Here is a 20,201-nt window from a genome sequence, read left to right as displayed (position 1 = left end):
GTGTTGTGCCCTGAAGTCCACAAATGAAGGGAAAAGGTGAGAGGAGGAGGGCTCATAGATGCGAGAACGAGTTGTACAACAAGCAAAGTGATCATGCTGTTTGTTTGTCGCTGCTATGAAGGTGAACTGTTTTTGCGGGTGATCAGGGGCGTTCCACCAATTCTGTTGGAAAAAAAATCTTAAACGGAAGCAAATGGAATGAAACAGGGATAAACATACCTGAATTTGTCCAATAGAAACTCTTGTTTGCAACTGTTGGACTAATGATTACGCCCTAAATCAGCTAGATGCAGGCAAGACTGTGCAAGGCGGTATTTAATGTGTCACTGTCTGTCACCTTGATTACTAAAAATGTTCTCTCGACCTGTTGTAGCAACCTTATGATGGGTATAGGGACAATTTTAGTATCAAGTAGTAGCCTAATCCTATCAATGTTACATTGAGCTGGTTGAATGGAATATGGAGACAGTCATCCGATATGCTGTAATAGAAATAAGGTCATGCTCATCTTAAACGACCCCGACTGCCACTACCTGCTGTTAGACTACCTCAGCTTGATTTTGGAAGAAGCTAGCCACTTAGCTAGATAGCTAACTAGACAATAAATTAGCAAACCAAATGCACAACTGCAGAGCGTTTAGAACATTTTAGACAGTTCACTTATAATAGTTATAAGATGTCTAGCTGGCAAACATATAATTGTGAATTTCATACTGTAACTAGATCCCCTGGTGCTTGCTGCTCACAAGGCGGTCTCTCGTCGTTGTGTGCTTGTAAACGAACACCACATGACTGGGGACTACTGGTAAGCTTCATAATGAAAAATTATGTGGCAGGTGTAATGAAGAACGACATTGCACAAGTTGACTGCTGGTATTTACTTAAGTTACCTACAAATATTTTGATTTATAAAATAAAAATCTAAAAAATAGTTTAAACGGTATTGAAAAACCATCTTGTGGCTATTTCCAAATAACCCAGTATACGGTATACCGCCCAAGCCTAGCTCTCAACAAAAACACCAGCCAACATTTCATCAATCCTCCATCCCCCATCTAATTGAGAGCAGTTGTGTTCATAGATTTGATTGACCTGCTGTCATGCTCTGTGTGTGTGTGTGTGTGGGGGGGGGGGGGGGGGTGGCTTGGCTATAATCTGCCAGAACAGTGGTCCACAGTGGCATTGTGAAATACTGGCGGTTCAGGCTAAGTGCTATCGATTAGCATACCGCTGAGATTCAGAGCCGCTTGTTGGGAACTCTAGTGATTGGTTGATTGATTGCTCTCTGTCTCTATGGTGCTACCTCACTACTCAACACCGGGTGACATTGATTCAGAACGTAGGCGGGCACACACTCACGTACACATGCACGCACATCATCGCCACTGTGACACAACAGTAAGACTGTCTTCTCTAGACTTCCTAATGTTACTGTAGTCTTGTGTACACACACACACACACACACACATTTGGTTGTTGATAAATATATTTATTCCTGTTTTTCTCATTTCACCTTTCAAGTTATTACATATTTAATGATTTAGAATTTCAGACAACTTCAGACAAGGTCACAGCCATTTTTTTTACATTGTTCAGAGGATGTGCTTCTTAATTCTGATCCTGGGGACCCAAATGGGTGCACATTCCCAGCCGCACCCGCATGCACCCAACAACAATTAGAGGCTGAATGGGTCCCCAGGGCCAAGAAGCACAGCTCAAAGGTACATGGACGGGTATGGTAGCAGATCTCAGCAGTTCAGTTCAACAGAATGGAGGCACGTCAGATATTTGGAAAATAAATAATAATTACAAAATCAGCGACAGTCAGTCAAGTAAATTACCTGGAAAGTCTTGCCTCTGGAGGAGGGAGGAAATACATAATTTTTCCCTTTTTAAAATGTAACATTTTTTTTCTAGTTTTAAAAAGTGAATCAGGTCCTGCTGCCATTGACTATGCGATGGTGGGTGAGCGTTTTTCCACTCCAGGACTTTACATTTCTTGGCAAAGATAGTAGCAAAAGCAAATGCATCCTGCACACCATTAAAGCAGTAGGTGGTAGACCAAAAAGGGCCAACAGAGGGCACAATTCTACATTGACTCCAAAAACTACAGACATGTTGCAAAAACACTTGTCCAAAACACAACGATCTTGGGACAGGATCAAACATATGAAGAACAGTGCAGATGCAGAGTTTGGCAACACAATGATGGCACAGCAGCACAAACCATCATTCTGTTACCAAACTTTGCATCTGTTCTTCAAGTAAATGTGTTTTTGTACAAATTTCTGTGGAAATTGTTACAAGTAGTCCTTGTGCATAGTTGTAAGGTTTGTTTAACTTTGCAGTCATTGGTTTTTGTTTGACCCCCCGGTCTCAGCATTATTCTGTTACCGTGGAATTGCCCTTCTTCATTAATGTAATTGTTAACTTCCCACTCTTTGTTCCTGACTGTAGCTGGCTCTCTATAAAATAAGCCTGTGTTATGGTGTGTGAGTATTTCAATGTTAACAGGGCAGTTGCATTGGTTGATATTTTCCTGTATTTTTGTGTGTATGACATATGTTCGGTGTGAGTGTGTGTGAATGTATTTGTGTGTGCGCACGCTCATGCTTCGTGAGAGAGTAAGTATGTCTCCAAAGGCTAATGATTTCCATATGTTCTCAGCTTAGAGGGCTGCTTTTCTAATTCTAGAAGGACATCTCAGGGGCCTAAAAATAAACATTTTCTTTGTTTTTACAAAGATGGAGAGGAAAGCTATCATACATTATGTCTGGCCTGACTCTACACCCAAGTTCTACATTAGAGGCATGTCTGTCTGTATTTTTGTGCACTCACTTCTCAATTTAGTGTGTGACTGAGTGCGTATGTGTGTGTGTACACGTTTTTGCGTGTGTGTGTGTATGTAAGTGTGTGTGAGTTCGAGCCTGACTGGAACATTTTGCTCCCAGATCAGAACATTTTGCTCCCAGATCAGAACATTCTCATGAATTCTACAAAGTTCTGCAGTATTATTTTCAAGGGTCTCTGCTCAACTCTGATCTTAACTGAATCAATCGGGGAAAGGAAGGCCTACATCTAGAACAGTAGAGAGGGTGATGAGAGACTACCAGTGAGGTATGCTGCAGCGACAACAGTAGTAGTTTTCTCATCATTGGACTCTATGGCTTGTGGACCATCCTCTGGAGCTCTGTAGCACACTCATGTTTCCCATCTCACTGAGAGCTCTGAGAGCAGGTTGCTCTCCAGAGGTGAGGGGTCACGGGATAAGTGGGGTCAGAGCCAGCAGCAGTGTGACTGAGGGAATTAATGACGGGTAATAGAGTAGAGATGAGGAATCTGCGGCGCTGTCAGTGAAGAGAGAGGTGTGACAGACGATGAGTGCTCCCCAGATTTAGGAACATAAACTATTTTCCTTCATCATAGATGTGTGTGTCCTCTATTGCTGAGCGATTAGTGCTTTTTGAGGTCGGTTTCGATTAGTTTTTAAATCACGGATTTCAGTTTCGATATTTATTTTCCATTAAATGCGCTATGCGTTATGTGGGTTGAATACTCTAAAAACACAAAATAAAACAATTCGTACAAGCCATGATGGTAGTGACTGTCATTACTGATTATCACTTATTAACCATCATTTATTGACATGACTTTACTTTAATACAATATTTGAGATGTTGTGTATTTTATTTGATGAATGTATTATTTCATTCCAGGTCATCATCTCATCTCTATAGAACTGCTGCTGCTGACAAAATCACTATTTGGTAGTTCTTCAAAGGCATACTTTAATGACTGCTGAATACCAACTATCAATCACTTAGATCATGTATTTTCAGGTAGAGAACTCGCGAAGTTAAAGCTGCTCTTTATATCACCTCATGCTCATGCATTCTTTTGTCTCTTCCGTAGCAGGTGTAAAAGAAAACACAGACCGGACAAGTAGATGCGAAATGGATTATGGTCATTGTAGTTAATTACCATGTTTTATGCTTTAAATTACACTGTATATACAAAAGTAGGTGGACACCCATTTAAATAAGTGGATTTGGCTATCGGGAAGCAACGTCAACACAAGAACTGTTTGCGTTCTCTGGAGTGATGAATCACGCATCACCATTTGGCAGTCTGAAGGATGAATCTGGGTTTGGTGGATGCCAGGAGAATGCTACCTGCCCCAATGCATAGTGCCAACTGTAACGTTTGGTGGAGGAGGAATAATGATCTGGGGTTGTTTTTCATGGTTCAGGCCCCTTAGTTCCTGTGAAGGGAAATCTTAACGCTACAGCATACAATGACATTCTAGACAATTCTGTGCTTCCAACTTTATGGCAACAGTTTGGGAAAGGCCCTTTCCTGTTTCAGTATGACAATGGTTTTGAAATGGTTTGTTGAGATCGGTGTGGAAGAACTTGACTGGCCTGCACAGAGCCCTGACCTCAACCCCATCGAACACCTTTTGGATGAATTGGAATGCAGACTGGGAGCCAGGCCTAATTGCCCAACATCAGTGCCGACCTCACTAATGCTCTTGTGACTAAATGGGAACAAGTCCCAGCAACAATGTTCCAACATCTAATTGAAAACCTTTCCAGAAGAGTGGAGGCTGAATTAGCAACAAAGGGAGGACTAACTCCATATTAATGCCTATGAGTTTGGTATGAGATATTTGACCAGCAGGTGTCCACATACTTTTGGTCATGTAGTGTATTTAGGATATTGGCCTGTTGGAAACAACAACTCCCTATTAAATTCCACAGTTCAGGCTGGACCTGATTTATTTCTAGAAAAACTGTGCAATGTGTGCATTGAGCTCACAGAAAAAAACAGAAGGAAATGTAATTAAAATAATTGAACCTGATGTCGGTCAATTAAGTTGTTTTAAAAAACTAAAAATAACCAACATTTTGATGAATCGCTCAGCACTAGTGTCAATGCACAGAAGTGAAGGACCAGTCATGGTGTTATGTTTCAGCAGGGCTATCAGATGTGCCTCACCACCATAGGTTATTATGTCTGAGTGTTACACGTTGCTATCTTTGTAATGAGAGGGTGCTAAAAGATACTACCTTAAGTGGAGGAGCCTCATTCAGCTGCAGAGCAAAGAGCATCCTCACATACCAGTGAGACCTCTCTATAGAAACCTGCTGTACATGCACCATCTAGAATGCACGAGCTGTGTGTCGTATCTTATGTTGAGGTTTCTATGTTTAGGTAGAGTTTTGTGGTGTCATGATAACTGTTGAGGAGATTGACGTAGTCACCCGTAGAGAAGCATCTGTGTGTTTGTTGTGTGTACACACTGCCCGGTCAGGTGACCGGTGGGATGAAATGTCCATTGTATAGCTTTTAACCTCACCTTACATGGTTACACCACCTTATATCAACCCTTTCTTTAATCCTCATCTTCTTTCAGAATTGTGATTTATCATTGAAAATCTCCCTGGCCTGAATCTGTGTTTGAAATTCACTGCTCAAATGAGGGACCTTACAGATAATTGTATGTGTGGGGTACAGAGATGAGGCAGTCATTAAAAAATCATGTTAAACATTATTGTTGCACATCGAATGAGTCCATGCAACTTATGTGACTTGTGAAGCACATTTTTACTCCTGAACGGATTTAGGCTTGCCATAACAAAGGGGTTGAATACTTATTGACTCAAAACATTTCCGTTTTTCATTTTTTATTTGTAAAAACATTATACCACTTTGCCATTATGGTATATTGTGTGTAGTAGTAGGCCAGTCACAAAAACATATCTAAATGTGATACATTTTAAATTCAGGCTGTAACACAACAAAATGTGGAACAAGTCAAGGGGTGTGAATACTTTCTGAAGGCACTAAACATTTAATTGCAGCTAAGCACTTAAAACTGGGTTGTGTTTGTGGGGGGTGTATCCATCCACTTGTGTTAGTATGTTAAGTGGGGTTAAGCAAGGGCTGCTAGGGCTGTGGTGGTGACAGGCTGAGCCTGAGTGAGGTTAAGCTAGGGCTGTGGTGGTGACAGGCTGAGCCTGAGTGAGGTTAAGCTAGGGCTGTGGTGGTGACAGGCTGAGCCTGAGTGAGGTTAAGCTAGGGCTGTGGTGGTGACAGGCTGAGCCTGGGTGAGGTTAAGCTAGGGCTGTGGTGGTGACAGGCTGAGCCTGAGTGAGGTTAAGCTAGGGCTGTGGTGGTGATGTCTCAGTAGGTTACTCTCACCATGTAGATGTCTCAGTAGGTTACTCTCACCATGTAGATGTCTCAGTAGGCTACTCTCACAATGTAGATGTCTCAGTAGGCTACTCTCACCATGTAGATGTCTCAGTAGGTTACTCTCACCATGCAGATGTCTCAGTAGGCTACTCTCACCATGTAGATGTCTCAGTAGGTTACTCTCACCATGTAGATGTCTCAGTAGGTTACTCTCACCATGTAGATGTCTCAGTAGGTTACACTCACCATGTAGATGTCTCAGTAGGTTACTCTCACCATGTAGATGTCTCAGTAGGTTACTCTCACCATGTAGATGTCTCAGTAGGTTACACTCACCATGTAGATGTCTCAGTAGGTTACTCTCACCATGTAGATGTCTCAGTAGGTTACACTCCCCACGTAGATGTCTCAGTAGGTTACTCTCACCATGTAGATGTCTCAGCAGGTTACTCTTACCACGTAGATGTCTCAGTAGGTTACACTCACCACGTAGATGTCTCAGTAGGTTACTCTCACCACGTAGATGTCTCAGTAGGTTACTCTCACCATGTAGATGTTTCAGTAGGTTACTCTTACCACGTAGATGTCTCAGTAGGTTACACTCACCACGTAGATGTCTCAGTAGGTTACTCTCACCACGTAGATGTCTCAGTAGGTTACTCTCACCATGTAGATGTCTCAGTAGGTTACACTCCCCACGTAGATGTCTCAGTAGGTTACTCTCACCATGTAGATGTCTCAGCAGGTTACTCTTACCACGTAGATGTCTCAGTAGGTTACACTCACCACGTAGATGTCTCAGTAGGTTACTCTCACCACGTAGATGTCTCAGTAGGTTACTCTCACCATGTAGATGTTTCAGTAGGTTACACTCACCACGTAGATGTCTCAGTAGGTTACAGAAGACATGTTGCAATGATGTTGACGTGTCAGTGGATATGTCAGTATGAGTGTGTCTGCATCAACCCACTAATGCACAATCCTGTAATCCCAAATGTTTATTTCCTGTTTGTCCAAACAATGTCCACACACACACACACACACACACACACACACACACACACACACACACACACACACACAAACCTACCTACCTGAGACACCCAAACCCTGAGCCACATTTCCCCAGACCTCCCTCTTTCCTTTTGAGCTGGTATGTTTGACAGTTTCCCTGGCAACCACAGCAGCAGAGGAACATGTGTGCTGGGGGGATCCTCTGGGAGAAAAAGTTTAAACTGTTGGAGGTGCCCTGAGACCCCCCCCCCCCATACCCCACCCTCTGGTTCGGGCCTAGTCTGTGTTAGAGGGCCTGATGAAAGAGGAGAGGCCCCTGATGAAACAGCACACTGGGGCCCACTGCTCTGACGTTCCCTTCTCTTTTTAGCTGTGGTCCAGCCTGACCTCTGGTGCTCTATGTGTGTCTGCTTTTATGTCATTTCTCCAGATTAAATTGGCCTGAGATGTATTTCTGAATCACATAGTTGTCAGTCCTCTGGAGAGTTCTGGGCTAGTCTGCACTTTATCCCTGATTTGTTTAAACCATCTGGATTTTTACAGAAAGTCAGATGGAGAGAAACTGAGAGGGGAAATATTGAGTGGGACTCATGGGGAGGAGTACTGTATGAATAGCCTGTGTGAGAGCGAGCTAGGGCTGGTGAGTGTGTGTAAGTGTGGAGCGAGGCCCCCGTTGAGAGGCCCAGCAGGGGAGAGGAGATATTAACCAAAGTGCTGTTTCGTTATTCACTTACGACACATCACAGCCAGACAGAGCAGCGCAGAGTAATGAGCTACTGCTGCAGGTACAGTGTGGCTAGACCTGTTAGGGGACAGAAGGGTCTGTGTATGTCACAGAGTGCCAGAAGGGACCTGTGGCGGTGTCCCAGTAGCCAGAGGGTGGTTGGCCAGCTGACCTGGGAACAGGTGGCAGCTGTATAAAAGAGCTCCTCCACAGCAGGTGTTCCCTATTGTTCACCCTAACCTAGAGCTGTCACTCACTCACTGACTCACTTACTCACCCAGGGCAGGGCATGAGATACCAGCACCCCGGAAACACATTCCTGACTGGACCAGGCTTTGAAGATGGGAGGGATGGCGAGAGAGATGGAAAGAGAGAGGAAGGGAGGGATTTAATCTTCTGAGGAAAGTTCAAATGGGTATGTCAGAATACACACACACGCACAAAATACGGTTTAGTCCATTTTGGCATCACTTCAGTCACCTGAGTCTTGCACCAGAGAGAGAGTCTGTACTGTAGGCCAGTTGGAGGACAGAGTGGGGCTCGGGCCTCTGGTACGGCTGTTGTTGGCTCATTTAGTTTGATATTATGGGCTTGTTTTAAAAATGAGTCTTTCAAAGGTCTCTATTCAAACTGTCAAGGCTGCAGTGGAATAAAGCCTTTAGCAAATACGATTAAACCTACTCTACTGTCCCTATTCTGGTATCCAAAACACACTCATAATCATGCATAGCCTATCACTGACTGTCCACTGGCTAGAAGTTTGCGCTTGTAATGAAAGGATTGTGATTGGGTTGTATTGGACCATTGTGATGCATAACTCCTCTTTTCTCTGGATACTGCTCCCACTCCCTGGCTGATGTTAAGGTCCTCTCTGTCCTACCTGGCCACTGCTCCAGGAGCATTCCTACACATTTTTTCCCTGATATCTGGGTCATTCAAGCATCTCCCTGCCCATTGCCCAGACAGACCTCTCAGCACAGGTAAGACAGACAGGGGACAGACAGGGGAAGTTTTAGGTCCACAACGAAGAGGATTTGACCATGGTGTTCTGGTCTGTAGTATAACAGAGCATAGTAGTCGTTATTCCTAACTAACCATCAGCACCCACTCCTTTCTATTCTAGTGGTCCATTTGTTTGTTATGGGTGAATACTGGGGTCAGTCCCACTCTGAGAAGGGGACGCATTTCTTCTGGAGCACAATGGAATGCGGTTGGCATCCTGCCAGAGAGACCACCATGTCACAGTCCTGTCTGTCTGCAGGGGGTGGAGGAGGCTCTTAGCCCCACCTCTCCTCACCTCGCTTCGCCTTTTCTGCTCCTCTCCTTCCTTGTGCCAAAGTTGCAGAACTGCGTGTGTGTGTCATCATTCCCATTTTGTTGTGTGTATTTATTGTGTGTGTACTGTGTACAGTAAGTGTGTGTCTTCATGCTCTGTGTGTTATCAGTCTCCCTATTTGAGACAGCTATAGAGAGAGGCTCTGGTCATGGGAGACCTCAATCTTCAAATAAAATGGATTGTGATTACTGCCAGCCTCCTATCAGCCAGACCCTGTGTGTTTCCCCAAACAGGCCCTGCAGCCTGGGCAGTACGTTTAACATTCTCCCCTGCAGCCTGGGCAGTACGTTTAACATTCTCCCCTGCAGCCCGGGCAGTACGTTTAACATTCTCCCCTGTAGCCTCGGCAGTACGTTTAACATTCTCCCCTGCAGCCTGGGCAGTACGTTTAACATTCTCCCCTGTAGCCTGGGCAGTACGTTTAACATTCTCCCCTGTAGCGTGGGCAGTACGTTTAACATTCTCCCCTGCAGCCCGGGCAGTACGTTTAACATTCTCCCCTGCAGCCGGGGCAGTACGTTTAACATTCTCCCCTGCAGCCTGGGCAGTATGTTAACATTCTCCCCTGTAGCCTGGGCAGTACGTTTAACATTCTCCCCTGTAGCCTGGGCAGTATGTTTAACATTCTCCCCTGTAGCCTGGGCAGTACGTTTAACATTCTCCCCTGTAGCCTGGGCAGTACGTTTAACATTCTCCCCTGCAGCCTGGGCAGTATGTTTAACATTCTCCCCTGTAGCCTGGGCAGTACGTTTAACATTCTCCCCTGTAGCCAGGGCAGTACGTTTAACATTCTCCCCTGTAGCCAGGGCAGTACGTTTAACATTCTCCCCTGTAGCCAGGGCAGTACGTTTAACATTCTCCCCTGCAGCCTGGGCAGTACGTTTAACATTCTCCCCTGCAGCCTGGGCAGTACGTTTAACATTCTCCCCTGCAGCCTGGGCAGTACGTTTAACATTCTCCCCTGCAGCCTGGGCAGTATGTTTAACATTCTCCCCTGTAGCCAGGGCAGTACGTTTAACATTCTCCCCTGTAGCCTGGGCAGTACGTTTAACATTCTCCCCTGCAGCCTGGGCAGTATGTTTAACATTCTCCCCTGTAGCCTGGGCAGTACGTTTAACATTCTCCCCTGCAGCCTGGGCAGTACGTTTAACATTCTCCCCTGCAGCCTGGGCAGTATGTTTAACATTCTCCCCTGTAGCCTGGGCAGTACGTTTAACATTCTCCCCTGCAGCCTGGGCAGTATGTTTAACATTCTCCCCTGTAGCCAGGGCAGTATGTTTAACATTCTCCCCTGTAGCCTGGGCAGTACGTTTAACATTCTCCCCTGCAGCCTGGGCAGTATGTTTAACATTCTCCCCTGTAGCCAGGGCAGTATGTTTAACATTCTCCCCTGTAGCCTGGGCAGTACGTTTAACATTCTCCCCTGCAGCCTGGGCAGTATGTTTAACATTCTCCCCTGTAGCCTGGGCAGTACGTTTAACATTCTCCCCTGTAGCCAGGGCAGTATGTTTAACATTCTCCCCTGTAGCCTGGGCAGTACGTTTAACATTCTCCCCTGCAGCCTGGGCAGTATGTTTAACATTCTCCCCTGTAGCCTGGGCAGTACGTTTAACATTCTCCCCTGTAGCCTGGGCAGTTTTTTTTTTTGTTTATTTTTTATTTTTACAGGGACAGTGCACATTAATCAACGTTTCAGTAAAAGTGCCGGTTTTAGCCAGCTGGCCAATTTTCAAGTGTCAGAATATGATCAGATAGCCCAGTAACCATATTGAATGATTTAGTCACTCTCTCTGGTTTATTACTGAACACCAAATCAATCTGTGTTTTAGAGCAACAAGTCACCCTGGTTGGCCCTTTAACTAGCTGTGTAAGGTCAACGGTATTAGTGATCTGTTTGAGGGTTTTCCTACAACACTTGTCTTCATAATTAATGTTAAAATCTCCCATTAAGATGACCTCTTTCCCAAAATCACATTCCCTAAGCATGGTATTAAACTGATCAAAAAACACACTTTTGGTGGAAGGTGGCCTATACATTCCAATGAGGGTAAAAGACATTTGGGGAGACAGTGTAACGTTCAGGCCGATACATTCTAGTTCATTATCACATGACCACTCAATTTGTTTACATCGGATATGTTCTTTAATGTAAATCATCACACCCCCTCCTCTTCCTTCAATCCGGTCTCTCCTGAAAACATTGTAGCAGGCACAATCAAAGCAGCACATGGAGAGTGTTTATGGAGCCATGTCTCTGAGAGGCAGAGAAAGTCAAGGTTGGAGTCTGTGAGTAGATGTTGAATTTGATCACTTTTTGGAATGACACTACGAATGTTCAAGTGCCCCCCTAGTAGTCCCTTGGGCTTAGTTCGTGGGTCCCAGATGACTCGAGAGTGATTGACACATTGAAAAGAGTTAAATTTTCTGTGTTTTCTGACGGCTGGGTTTAGGCCGTTTTGTTTAGTTTTGATTAGGGGCAGTTCGGTAGCGCAATTAACAATCCCTCCCGCCTGCACTGGATGCGGGGAACTAATTAAAATATCTTGCGTACCAGAAACAGAGTCAGGGATCGCATATAGCAACTCTGGTATGTTTGAAGAGACAAAATCTATCCTGGAGCCGGGTGAGTCGAGAGAAACCATAGGACCATAGCACTCACCCACCTCCACAGCGGCGACGACCAGTGGACGAGGCCATCCACCGCTCTCCACTCCGGTGCGTATCACTGGCTCGGTGATATTGGGCCCAGGATTGAGTTGTACATCCCCGGAGAGCAGGAGGGTAGTGAACAGGTAGTTTAACAGTTTCCGATAAATGTTGGACTTGTGTTTGTTACGCCTAAGCGGTTCAGTAGAATAAGGAGAGAGGTAGACTTGGCCATTATTCAGAACATTATGGTATGCTGTGTACTGTCCGCTCCCGTGGAACGGTGAGCCAATGTGTTTGGTGTTGATATTCTCCGGTAGTAGACTGATTGTGTCATCCCAGCAAGGACGCACTGAGATTATCAGTAGAGCAGCTACATAACTGACAATCATGGCAGAGTACTGGAGATAAAACACATAATTGCGCTTTAACTCTTTGCATGAGTTACTTAGCTGGGATCGGCGTACACCTGATGGTTTAGATAAAATTACAGCATTCGAATGAGAAGCGGCACCTGCCGCACCACCCTGTCTTCCGTCCGCCATTTTGCCAGTACGTTTAACATTCTCCCCTGCAGCCCGGGCAGTACGTTTAACATTCTCCCCTGTAGCCTGGGCAGTACGTTTAACATTCTCCCCTGTAGCCAGGGCAGTACGTTTAACATTCTTCCCTGTAGCCTGGGCAGTACTTTTAACATTCTCCCCTGTAGCCTGGGCAGTACGTTTAACATTCTCCCCTGTAGCCTGGGCAGTACGTTTAACATTCTCCCCTGTAGCCTCGGCAGTACGTTTAACATTCTCCCCTGCAGCCTGGGCAGTACGTTTAACATTCTCCCCTGCAGCCCGGGCAGTACGTTTAACATTCTCCCCTGTAGCCCGGGCAGTACGTTTAACATTCTCCCCTGTAGCCAGGGCAGTACGTTTAACATTCTCCCCTGTAGCCAGGGCAGTACGTTTAACATTCTCCCCTGTAGCCTGGGCAGTACGTTTAACATTCTCCCCTGTAGCCAGGGCAGTACGTTTAACATTCTCCCCTGTAGCCTGGGCAGTACGTTTAACATTCTCCCCTGTAGCCTGGGCAGTACGTTTAACATTCTCCCCTGCAGCCTGGGCAGTACGTTTAACATTCTCCCCTGTAGCCTCGGCAGTACGTTTAACATTCTCCCCTGCAGCCTGGGCAGTACGTTTAACATTCTCCCCTGCAGCCGGGGCAGTATGTTTAACATTCTCCCCTGCAGCCTGGGCAGTATGTTAACATTCTCCCCTGTAGCCTGGGCAGTACGTTTAACATTCTCCCCTGTAGCCTGGGCAGTATGTTTAACATTCTCCCCAGACAGACACAAAGACACCGAGAGAGGAGTGCTGCAGCCTGGCACACTGCCCAGACCTTCCCCAGCCCACCACACAGGGACGGGGACAGGCTGGATAGAGTATCAGTTGAGCCCTGATGGTCTATTGATCCCCTGTCACAGCAGTTTGGAGCCTGGATTACAGTGGCGTTGTGTGAGCATGTACTGTATGTGTCTATAGCTGCACTGTTTATCGTGCCTGTTCTCTAAGGAACTGCTTTGTGTCGCTTTCTAGTTTCTCCTTCATCCCTCTCACTCCATCCCTCATTGGTCCTTTATTCAGGGGAGAACGACTGCCCCCTCTCATTGAAGCCACAGAGGTTTAAGGCCGACCACGGTACTTCAGTTATTGTTAGCAGAAAACTGGATCCATCCCCCATTATAGTAAATGGAAAAATGGCAATCTTCGTGTCAGTAAAATGTTTCAAAGACAGTCACGGTACCAATAATTGCTTCAAAATACACCAGATATATGTCCTTGAATCAGTTTATTTTAAAATCGGACACATAAGAAGTTGCTATTTGAAACATTCACCATAGTACCCTCAAAGCTCATCACTTAGCTAAGGATCCTGGGACTAAACACCTCCCTCTGCAACTGGATCCTGGACTTCCTGATGGGCGCCCCCAGGTGGTGAGGGTAGGTAGCAACACATATGCCACGCTGATCCTCAACACTGGAGCCCCTCAGGGGTGCGTGCTCAGTCCCCTCCTGTACTCCCTGTTCACCCACGACTGCATGGCCAGGCACGACTCCCAACACCATCATTAAGTTTGCAGACGACACAAAAGTAGGCCTGATCACTGACAACAACGAGACAGCCTATAGGGAGGAGGTCAGAGACCTGGCCGGGTGGTGCCAGAATAACAACCTATCCCTCAATGTAACCAAGACTAAGAAGATGATTGTGGACTACAGGAAAAGGAGGACCGAGCACGCCCCCATTCTCATCGACGGGGATGTAGTGGAGCAGGTTGGGAGCTTCAAGTTCCTTGGTGTCCACATCATCAACAAACTAGAATGGTCCAAACACACCAAGACAGTCGTGAAGAGGACACGACAAAGCATATTCCCCCTCAGGAATTAAAAAGGTTTGGCATGGGTCCTCAGATCCTCAAAAGGTTCTACAGCTGCAATGTCGAGAGCATCCTGACCGGTTGCACCACTGCCTGGTACGGCAACAGCTCGGCCTCCGACCGCAAGGCTCTACAGAGGGTTGTCCGTACAGCCCAGTACATCACTGGGGCAAAGCTGCCTGCCATCCAGGACCTCTATACCAGGCGGTGTCAGAGGAAGGCCCTAAAAATGGTCAAAGATTCCAGCCACCCCAGTCATAGATTGTTCTCTCTACTACCACATGGCAAGCGGTCCAGGAGTGCCAAGTCTAGGACAAAAAGACCCCCCCGCCACCCGCTAACAGTCTTTTACGCTACTGCTACTCTCTGTTTATCATATATGCATAGTCACTTTAACCATATCTACATGTACATACTACCTCAATCAACCCGACTAATCGGTGCCTGTATTTAGCCTCGCTACTGTTATAGCCTCGCTACTGTATATGCAGTTGAAGTCGGAAGTTTACATACATTTAGGTTGGATTCATTAAAACTCGTTTTTCAACCACGCCACAAATGTCTTGTTAACAAACTATAGTTTTGGCAAGTTGGTTAGGACATCTACTTCGTACATGACACAAGTCATTTTTCCAGCAATTGTTTACAGGCAGATTATTTAACTTATAATTCACTGTATCACAATTCCAGTGGGTCAGAAGTTTACATGCACTAAGTTGACTGTGCCTTTAAACAGCTTGGAAAATTCCAGAAAATTATGTCTTGGCTTTAGAAGCTTCTGTTAGGCTAATTGACATCATTTGAGTTAATTGTAGGTGTACCTGTGGATGTATTTCAAGGTCTACCTTCAAACTCAATGCCTCTTTGCTTGACATCATGGGAAAATCAATAGAAATCAGCCAAGACCTCAGACCAAAAAATTGTAGACCTCCACAAGTCTTGTTCATCCTTGGGAGCAATTTCCAAACGCCTGAAGGTACCACGCTCATCTGTACAAACAATAGTACGCAAGTATAATTACCATGGGACCACGCAATCACAGAACAACAGCAAAGGACCTTGTGAAGATGCTGGAGGAAACGGGTACCAAAGTATCTATATCCACAGTAAAACTAATCCTATATTGACATAACCTGAAAGGCCGCTCAGCAAGGAAGAAGCCACTGCTTCAAAACTGCCATAAAAAAGCCGGACTACGGTTTGCAACTGCACATGGGGACAAAGATCGTACTTTTTGGAGAAATGTCCTCTGGTCTGATGAAACAAAAATAGAACTGTTTGGCCATAATGTCCATCTTTATGTTTGGAGGAAAAAGGGCGAGGCTTGCAAGCCAAAGAACACCATCCCAACCGTGAAGCATAGGAGTGGCAACGTCATGTTGTGGGGGTGCATTGCTGCAAGAGGGACTGGTGCACTTCACAAAATGAATGGCATAATGAGGATGGAAAATGATGTGGCTATATTGAAGCAACATCTCAAGACATCAGTCAGGAAGATAAAGCTTGGTCTCAAATGGGTCTTCCAAATGGACAATGACCCCAAGCATACTTCCAAAGTTGTGGCAAAATGGCTTAAGGACAACAAAGTCAAGGTGTTGGAGGGGCCATCACAAAGCCCTGACCTCAATCATATAGAACATTTGTGGGCAGAACTGAAAAAGTGTGTGCGAGCAATGAGGCCTACGAACCTGACTCAGTTACAGCAGCTCTGTCAGGAGGAATGGGCCAAAATTCACCCAACTTATTGTGGGACGCTTGTGGAAGGTTACCCGACACATTTGACCCAAGTTAACAATGCATACTAATTGAGTGTATGTAAACTTCTGACCCACTGGGAATGTGATGAAAGAAATAAAAGCTGAAATAAATCATTCTCTCTACTATTATTCTGACATTTCACATTCTTAAAATAAAGTGGTCATTCTAACTGACCTAAGACGGAGCATTTTTCCTAGGATTAAATGTCAGGAATTGTGTTTAAATGTATTTGCCTAAGGTGTATGTAAACCTCCGACTTCAACTGTAGCTTCGCTACTGTTGTTTTTATTTTATTTATTTCTTTACTTACCTATTGTTCACCTAATATATTTATTTTTTTAAATATTTATTTTTAGAAATTGCACTGTTGGTTAGTAAGCATTTCACTGTAAGGTGTTCACCTGTTGTATTTGGCGACGTGACAAATAAACTTTGATTTAATGCAGCCTGTAGTACCCCAGTTAGCCTTCAACTTGAGTTACTCAATGAGAGGGAACTTCATTGAGGAAGCTCAAACTGCTCATGTTATGTCTCCAAATGTCCTATGTTTATTTCTTTTAATCGTAATAAATAGAAATAAAGCATGTTATGTCTCCTTGAGATGCAAAAAGTATAAGTAAACTGCACCCAAAAACAATGCCACTGACATTGCTTGATCTAATATTTATATATTTTATAATTCCACTGTTGGAGCTAGGAACACAAGCATTTTGCTACACCAGCAATAACATTTGCTAAACATGTCTGTCATCAATCAAATTTGATTTTGATTTGATATCTTTTGGTATTTCTTTCATTAGTCCGTCGTTGATATAGTACCAATATGCACCAGTCCCTCCTGCAGCATGTCAGCAATCAAGTTTTCAAAATACAGTAGCAGTCAAAAGTTTTGACACACCTACTCGTTCAAGGGTTTTTCTTTTCTTTTTACTATTTTGTACATTGTAGAATAATAGTGAAGACTTCAAAACTATGAAATAACACATATGGAATCATGTAGTATGCCTTTGACAGCTTTGCACACTCTTGGCATTCGCTCAACCAGCGTCACCTGGAATGCTTTTCCAACGGTCTTGAAGGAGTTCCCACATATGCTGAGAAGTTGTTGGCTGCTTTTCCTTCACTCTGTGGTCCAACTCATTGCTGCAGAATGTTGTGGTAGCCATGCTGGTTAAGTGTTCCTTAGAATTCTAAATACATCCCAAACCATCACACCACCTCCTCCAAGCTTCACGGTGGGAACCACACATGCAGAGATCATCCGTTCACCTACTCTGCGTCTCACAAAGACACGGCGGTTGGAACCAAAAATCTCAAATTTGGACTCATCATACCAAAGGACAGATTTCCACCGGTCGAATGTCCATTGCTCGTGTTTCTTGGCCCACGCAAGTCTCTTCTTCTTATTGGTGTCCTTTAGTAGGGGTTTCTTTGCAGGTTAATCGACCATGAAGGCCTGATTCACACAGTTTCCTCTGAACAGCTGATGTTGAGATGTGAAGCATTTATTTGGGCTGCAATTTCTGAGGCTGGTAACTCTAATGTATTTATCCTCTGCAGCAGAGGTAACTCTGGGTCTTCCTTTCCTGTGGCAGTCCTCATGAGAGCCAGTTTCATCACAGCGCTTGATGGTTTTTGCGTCTTCCCTTGAAGAAATTTTGAAAGTTCTTGAAATGTGCCGTATTGACTGACCTTTATATCTTAAAATAATTATGGACTTTATTTTCTCTTTGCTTGTTTGAGCTGTTCTTGCCATAATATGGACTTGGTCTTTTACCAAATAAGGTTATCTTCTGTATACCACCCCTACCTTGTCACAACTCAACTGATTGGCTCAAATGCATTAAGAAGGAAAGAAATTCCACAAATGAACTTTAAACAAGGCACACCTGTTAATTGAAATGCATTCTAGGTGACTAGCTCATGAAGCTGGTTGAGAGAATGCCAAGAGTGTGCAAACCTGTCAAGGCAACGGGTGGCTACTTTGAATAATCTAAAATATACTTTGATACTTTCAAAATACCGAAATACCGCTGGTTTGATGCAAAATGCGTCATACATGAAAAACATTTTGGGACCATATCAACAATGGACTAATGAAACCAATACATAAAGGGTGGAATTTTGTTTTTTTGGGGTGGCATTTTCCTTTAACCGTCTTCATTTCACTTCAATGTGCTATTGAGTCTTCAGATAGGGTTGAATGGTGTCATGTGATCGATGGCTTTGTCCATTAATGTGCAGCCATTGCTTGTAATAGAGAAGTTGTGACACAATATGAGACTCACAAACCTTTACACAGTCACACACATGTTGAAATATTAACACGGGAGTTGTGTAACTGTCCTCTATAGATCTGTGCGCTGTAGCCTGTGTTGGGGGAGGCTGAGGCTCACATTGCTGCATTAAGGCTTGCTGCTTGCACATGACTGAGCAGCAGCAGCCCAGTGTTTTGGAGAGGCTGATGATGCAGTACAGTGATTGGGACATTTGCAGCACTTGTCTTGCGAGCTTCTCCAGGATTAGATCAGGGAAAAGAAAAACAATATTAGATATGACCTTAATTAATTTTTCATGTATCACTACTCCATGTAGTTCTGTTCACCACACACTGTGTTCTAAGTGGATATTATTGTTTTTGTAGGTGCAGAACGATGGTGTGTATGTGCATGTGCTAAGCTATTTGGATGTTTAGTCTGGCCCATGTCAGGCTGTCGTGGGAACAGTGCTCAGTGGGCACAGCTGGCAGAAAGCTGTGTGTAAGCATGGGCTTATGTGACATGTTCAGTCAGTGTGGTGTGTGTGTGTGTACATTACTAAGGGAGTGTGTTATTGAGGGGGAGTTTGGTTGTGTGTTGGTAGGATAAGACGTGTCTGTGTGTGTGAGCATTCTGCCATTCTGCAGGAAATTGATCTGTTCCTGAAGTGCATCACAGAAAGACCCACAAACAAAACAATGCAGAAGAAAAGAAGAAAGGTTCCCCCTTGCATTTCTGTTGCCCGCCATCCTCTTCTCTCCTGAGCGATGCAGACAGCCCCGGTACAGATGGCAGATGCATTCTGTCAGGCAGACTTTACCCTTGTTTCTCTTCAAAGCACCCTTATCCTCTCTGTGGAATGAGAACAATATCTGCCTTGTGTGGACCAGGGGTCTTTCTCCTATTCCTCTCTTTCTCTCTGTGTTAATTCACTTCAGTACTTTTAGTAGCAATATACTGTAGTAGCACTGTATGACTGACAATGTGTTACTGATTCAGGCTTGTCGTTGGCCCTACCTCCAGCTGGATTGATTAGTATATGTTTGCCAGTGTGTGTTTGTCCTCTCCTTGCCGTTTCATTTTATAGCCAGCCTGTTACATCCATTTTAGATTATGAGCTGCTTGTTGTAACACACTTCCAATGAGCTGGAACTCTATAAACAGGCTTGTTATCAACATGGTTAGAGTGGGATACATGGGTGTGTTTGGGTTTGCACGTGCGGGTAACACACGCGTGTGTAAGGGTGTATGCTGCCATGTCTTCTTTTGTTGACCTCTGTTTCAGTGTCACTTCCATTTCCTGGTTATCCACAAAAACCTTGATATAGGAGACGCCCTTGTTAAACACACCCTGTCTTTACTGTCTGCTGACACACACAGATGCAAACAAAGAGAGGAAAGCATTAGTGTAAACACATTTTGAGTCTGTTCTTCTAGAAGGGACCTGCAATATGACTCAATTGAGCATGAAAGTGCTCGTCCTTGGACCCTGACACCGTCCAGTACCTCCAAGGTCTGATGGTGCCCCAACCACTCCGCCAGCACTCTGGGAGGCGTGCCAGTGTGATGTCTTCAGCTATTTCTCAGCACATATTGTTTAGCATTTCATCGCTGCAGCCAAGAGAAACCTCAGTGTCAGGATGACTTTCTTCTGTATCAAAATGGACTGACATCTTTGTTCACACAGCTGCACAAAGAAACGAGGTGATGCTCTGAAATAAACTGCTAGAAGAATCATTTCAATTCGGAAGCCTGTTTTGTTTGGTTTTATAATCTGAAATCTGTATATTTCCTCTGTCCTGTCTCTTTTCTCTCCACTCTTCCCTCATTCACTCTCTTCCC

General features: G+C 44.6%; 1 protein-coding gene across 3 annotated transcripts in view; it reads left to right on the top strand.

Annotated features, from left to right (window-relative positions):
- Nucleotides 1-20,201, top strand: part of LOC110494926 (heterochromatin-stabilizing protein CFDP1) — a 52,015-nt gene that overhangs the window by 8,750 nt on the left and 23,064 nt on the right. The window lies entirely within an intron of this gene.

The sequence above is a fragment of the Oncorhynchus mykiss genome, chromosome 2 (assembly GCF_057628025.1).
Source record: "Oncorhynchus mykiss isolate SJ-2025 chromosome 2, ASM5762802v1, whole genome shotgun sequence".
NCBI classification, from domain to species: domain Eukaryota; kingdom Metazoa; phylum Chordata; class Actinopteri; order Salmoniformes; family Salmonidae; genus Oncorhynchus; species Oncorhynchus mykiss.
Note: the sequence above shows the minus strand (reverse complement) of the source record. Positions and strands in the feature narration are given on the sequence as shown.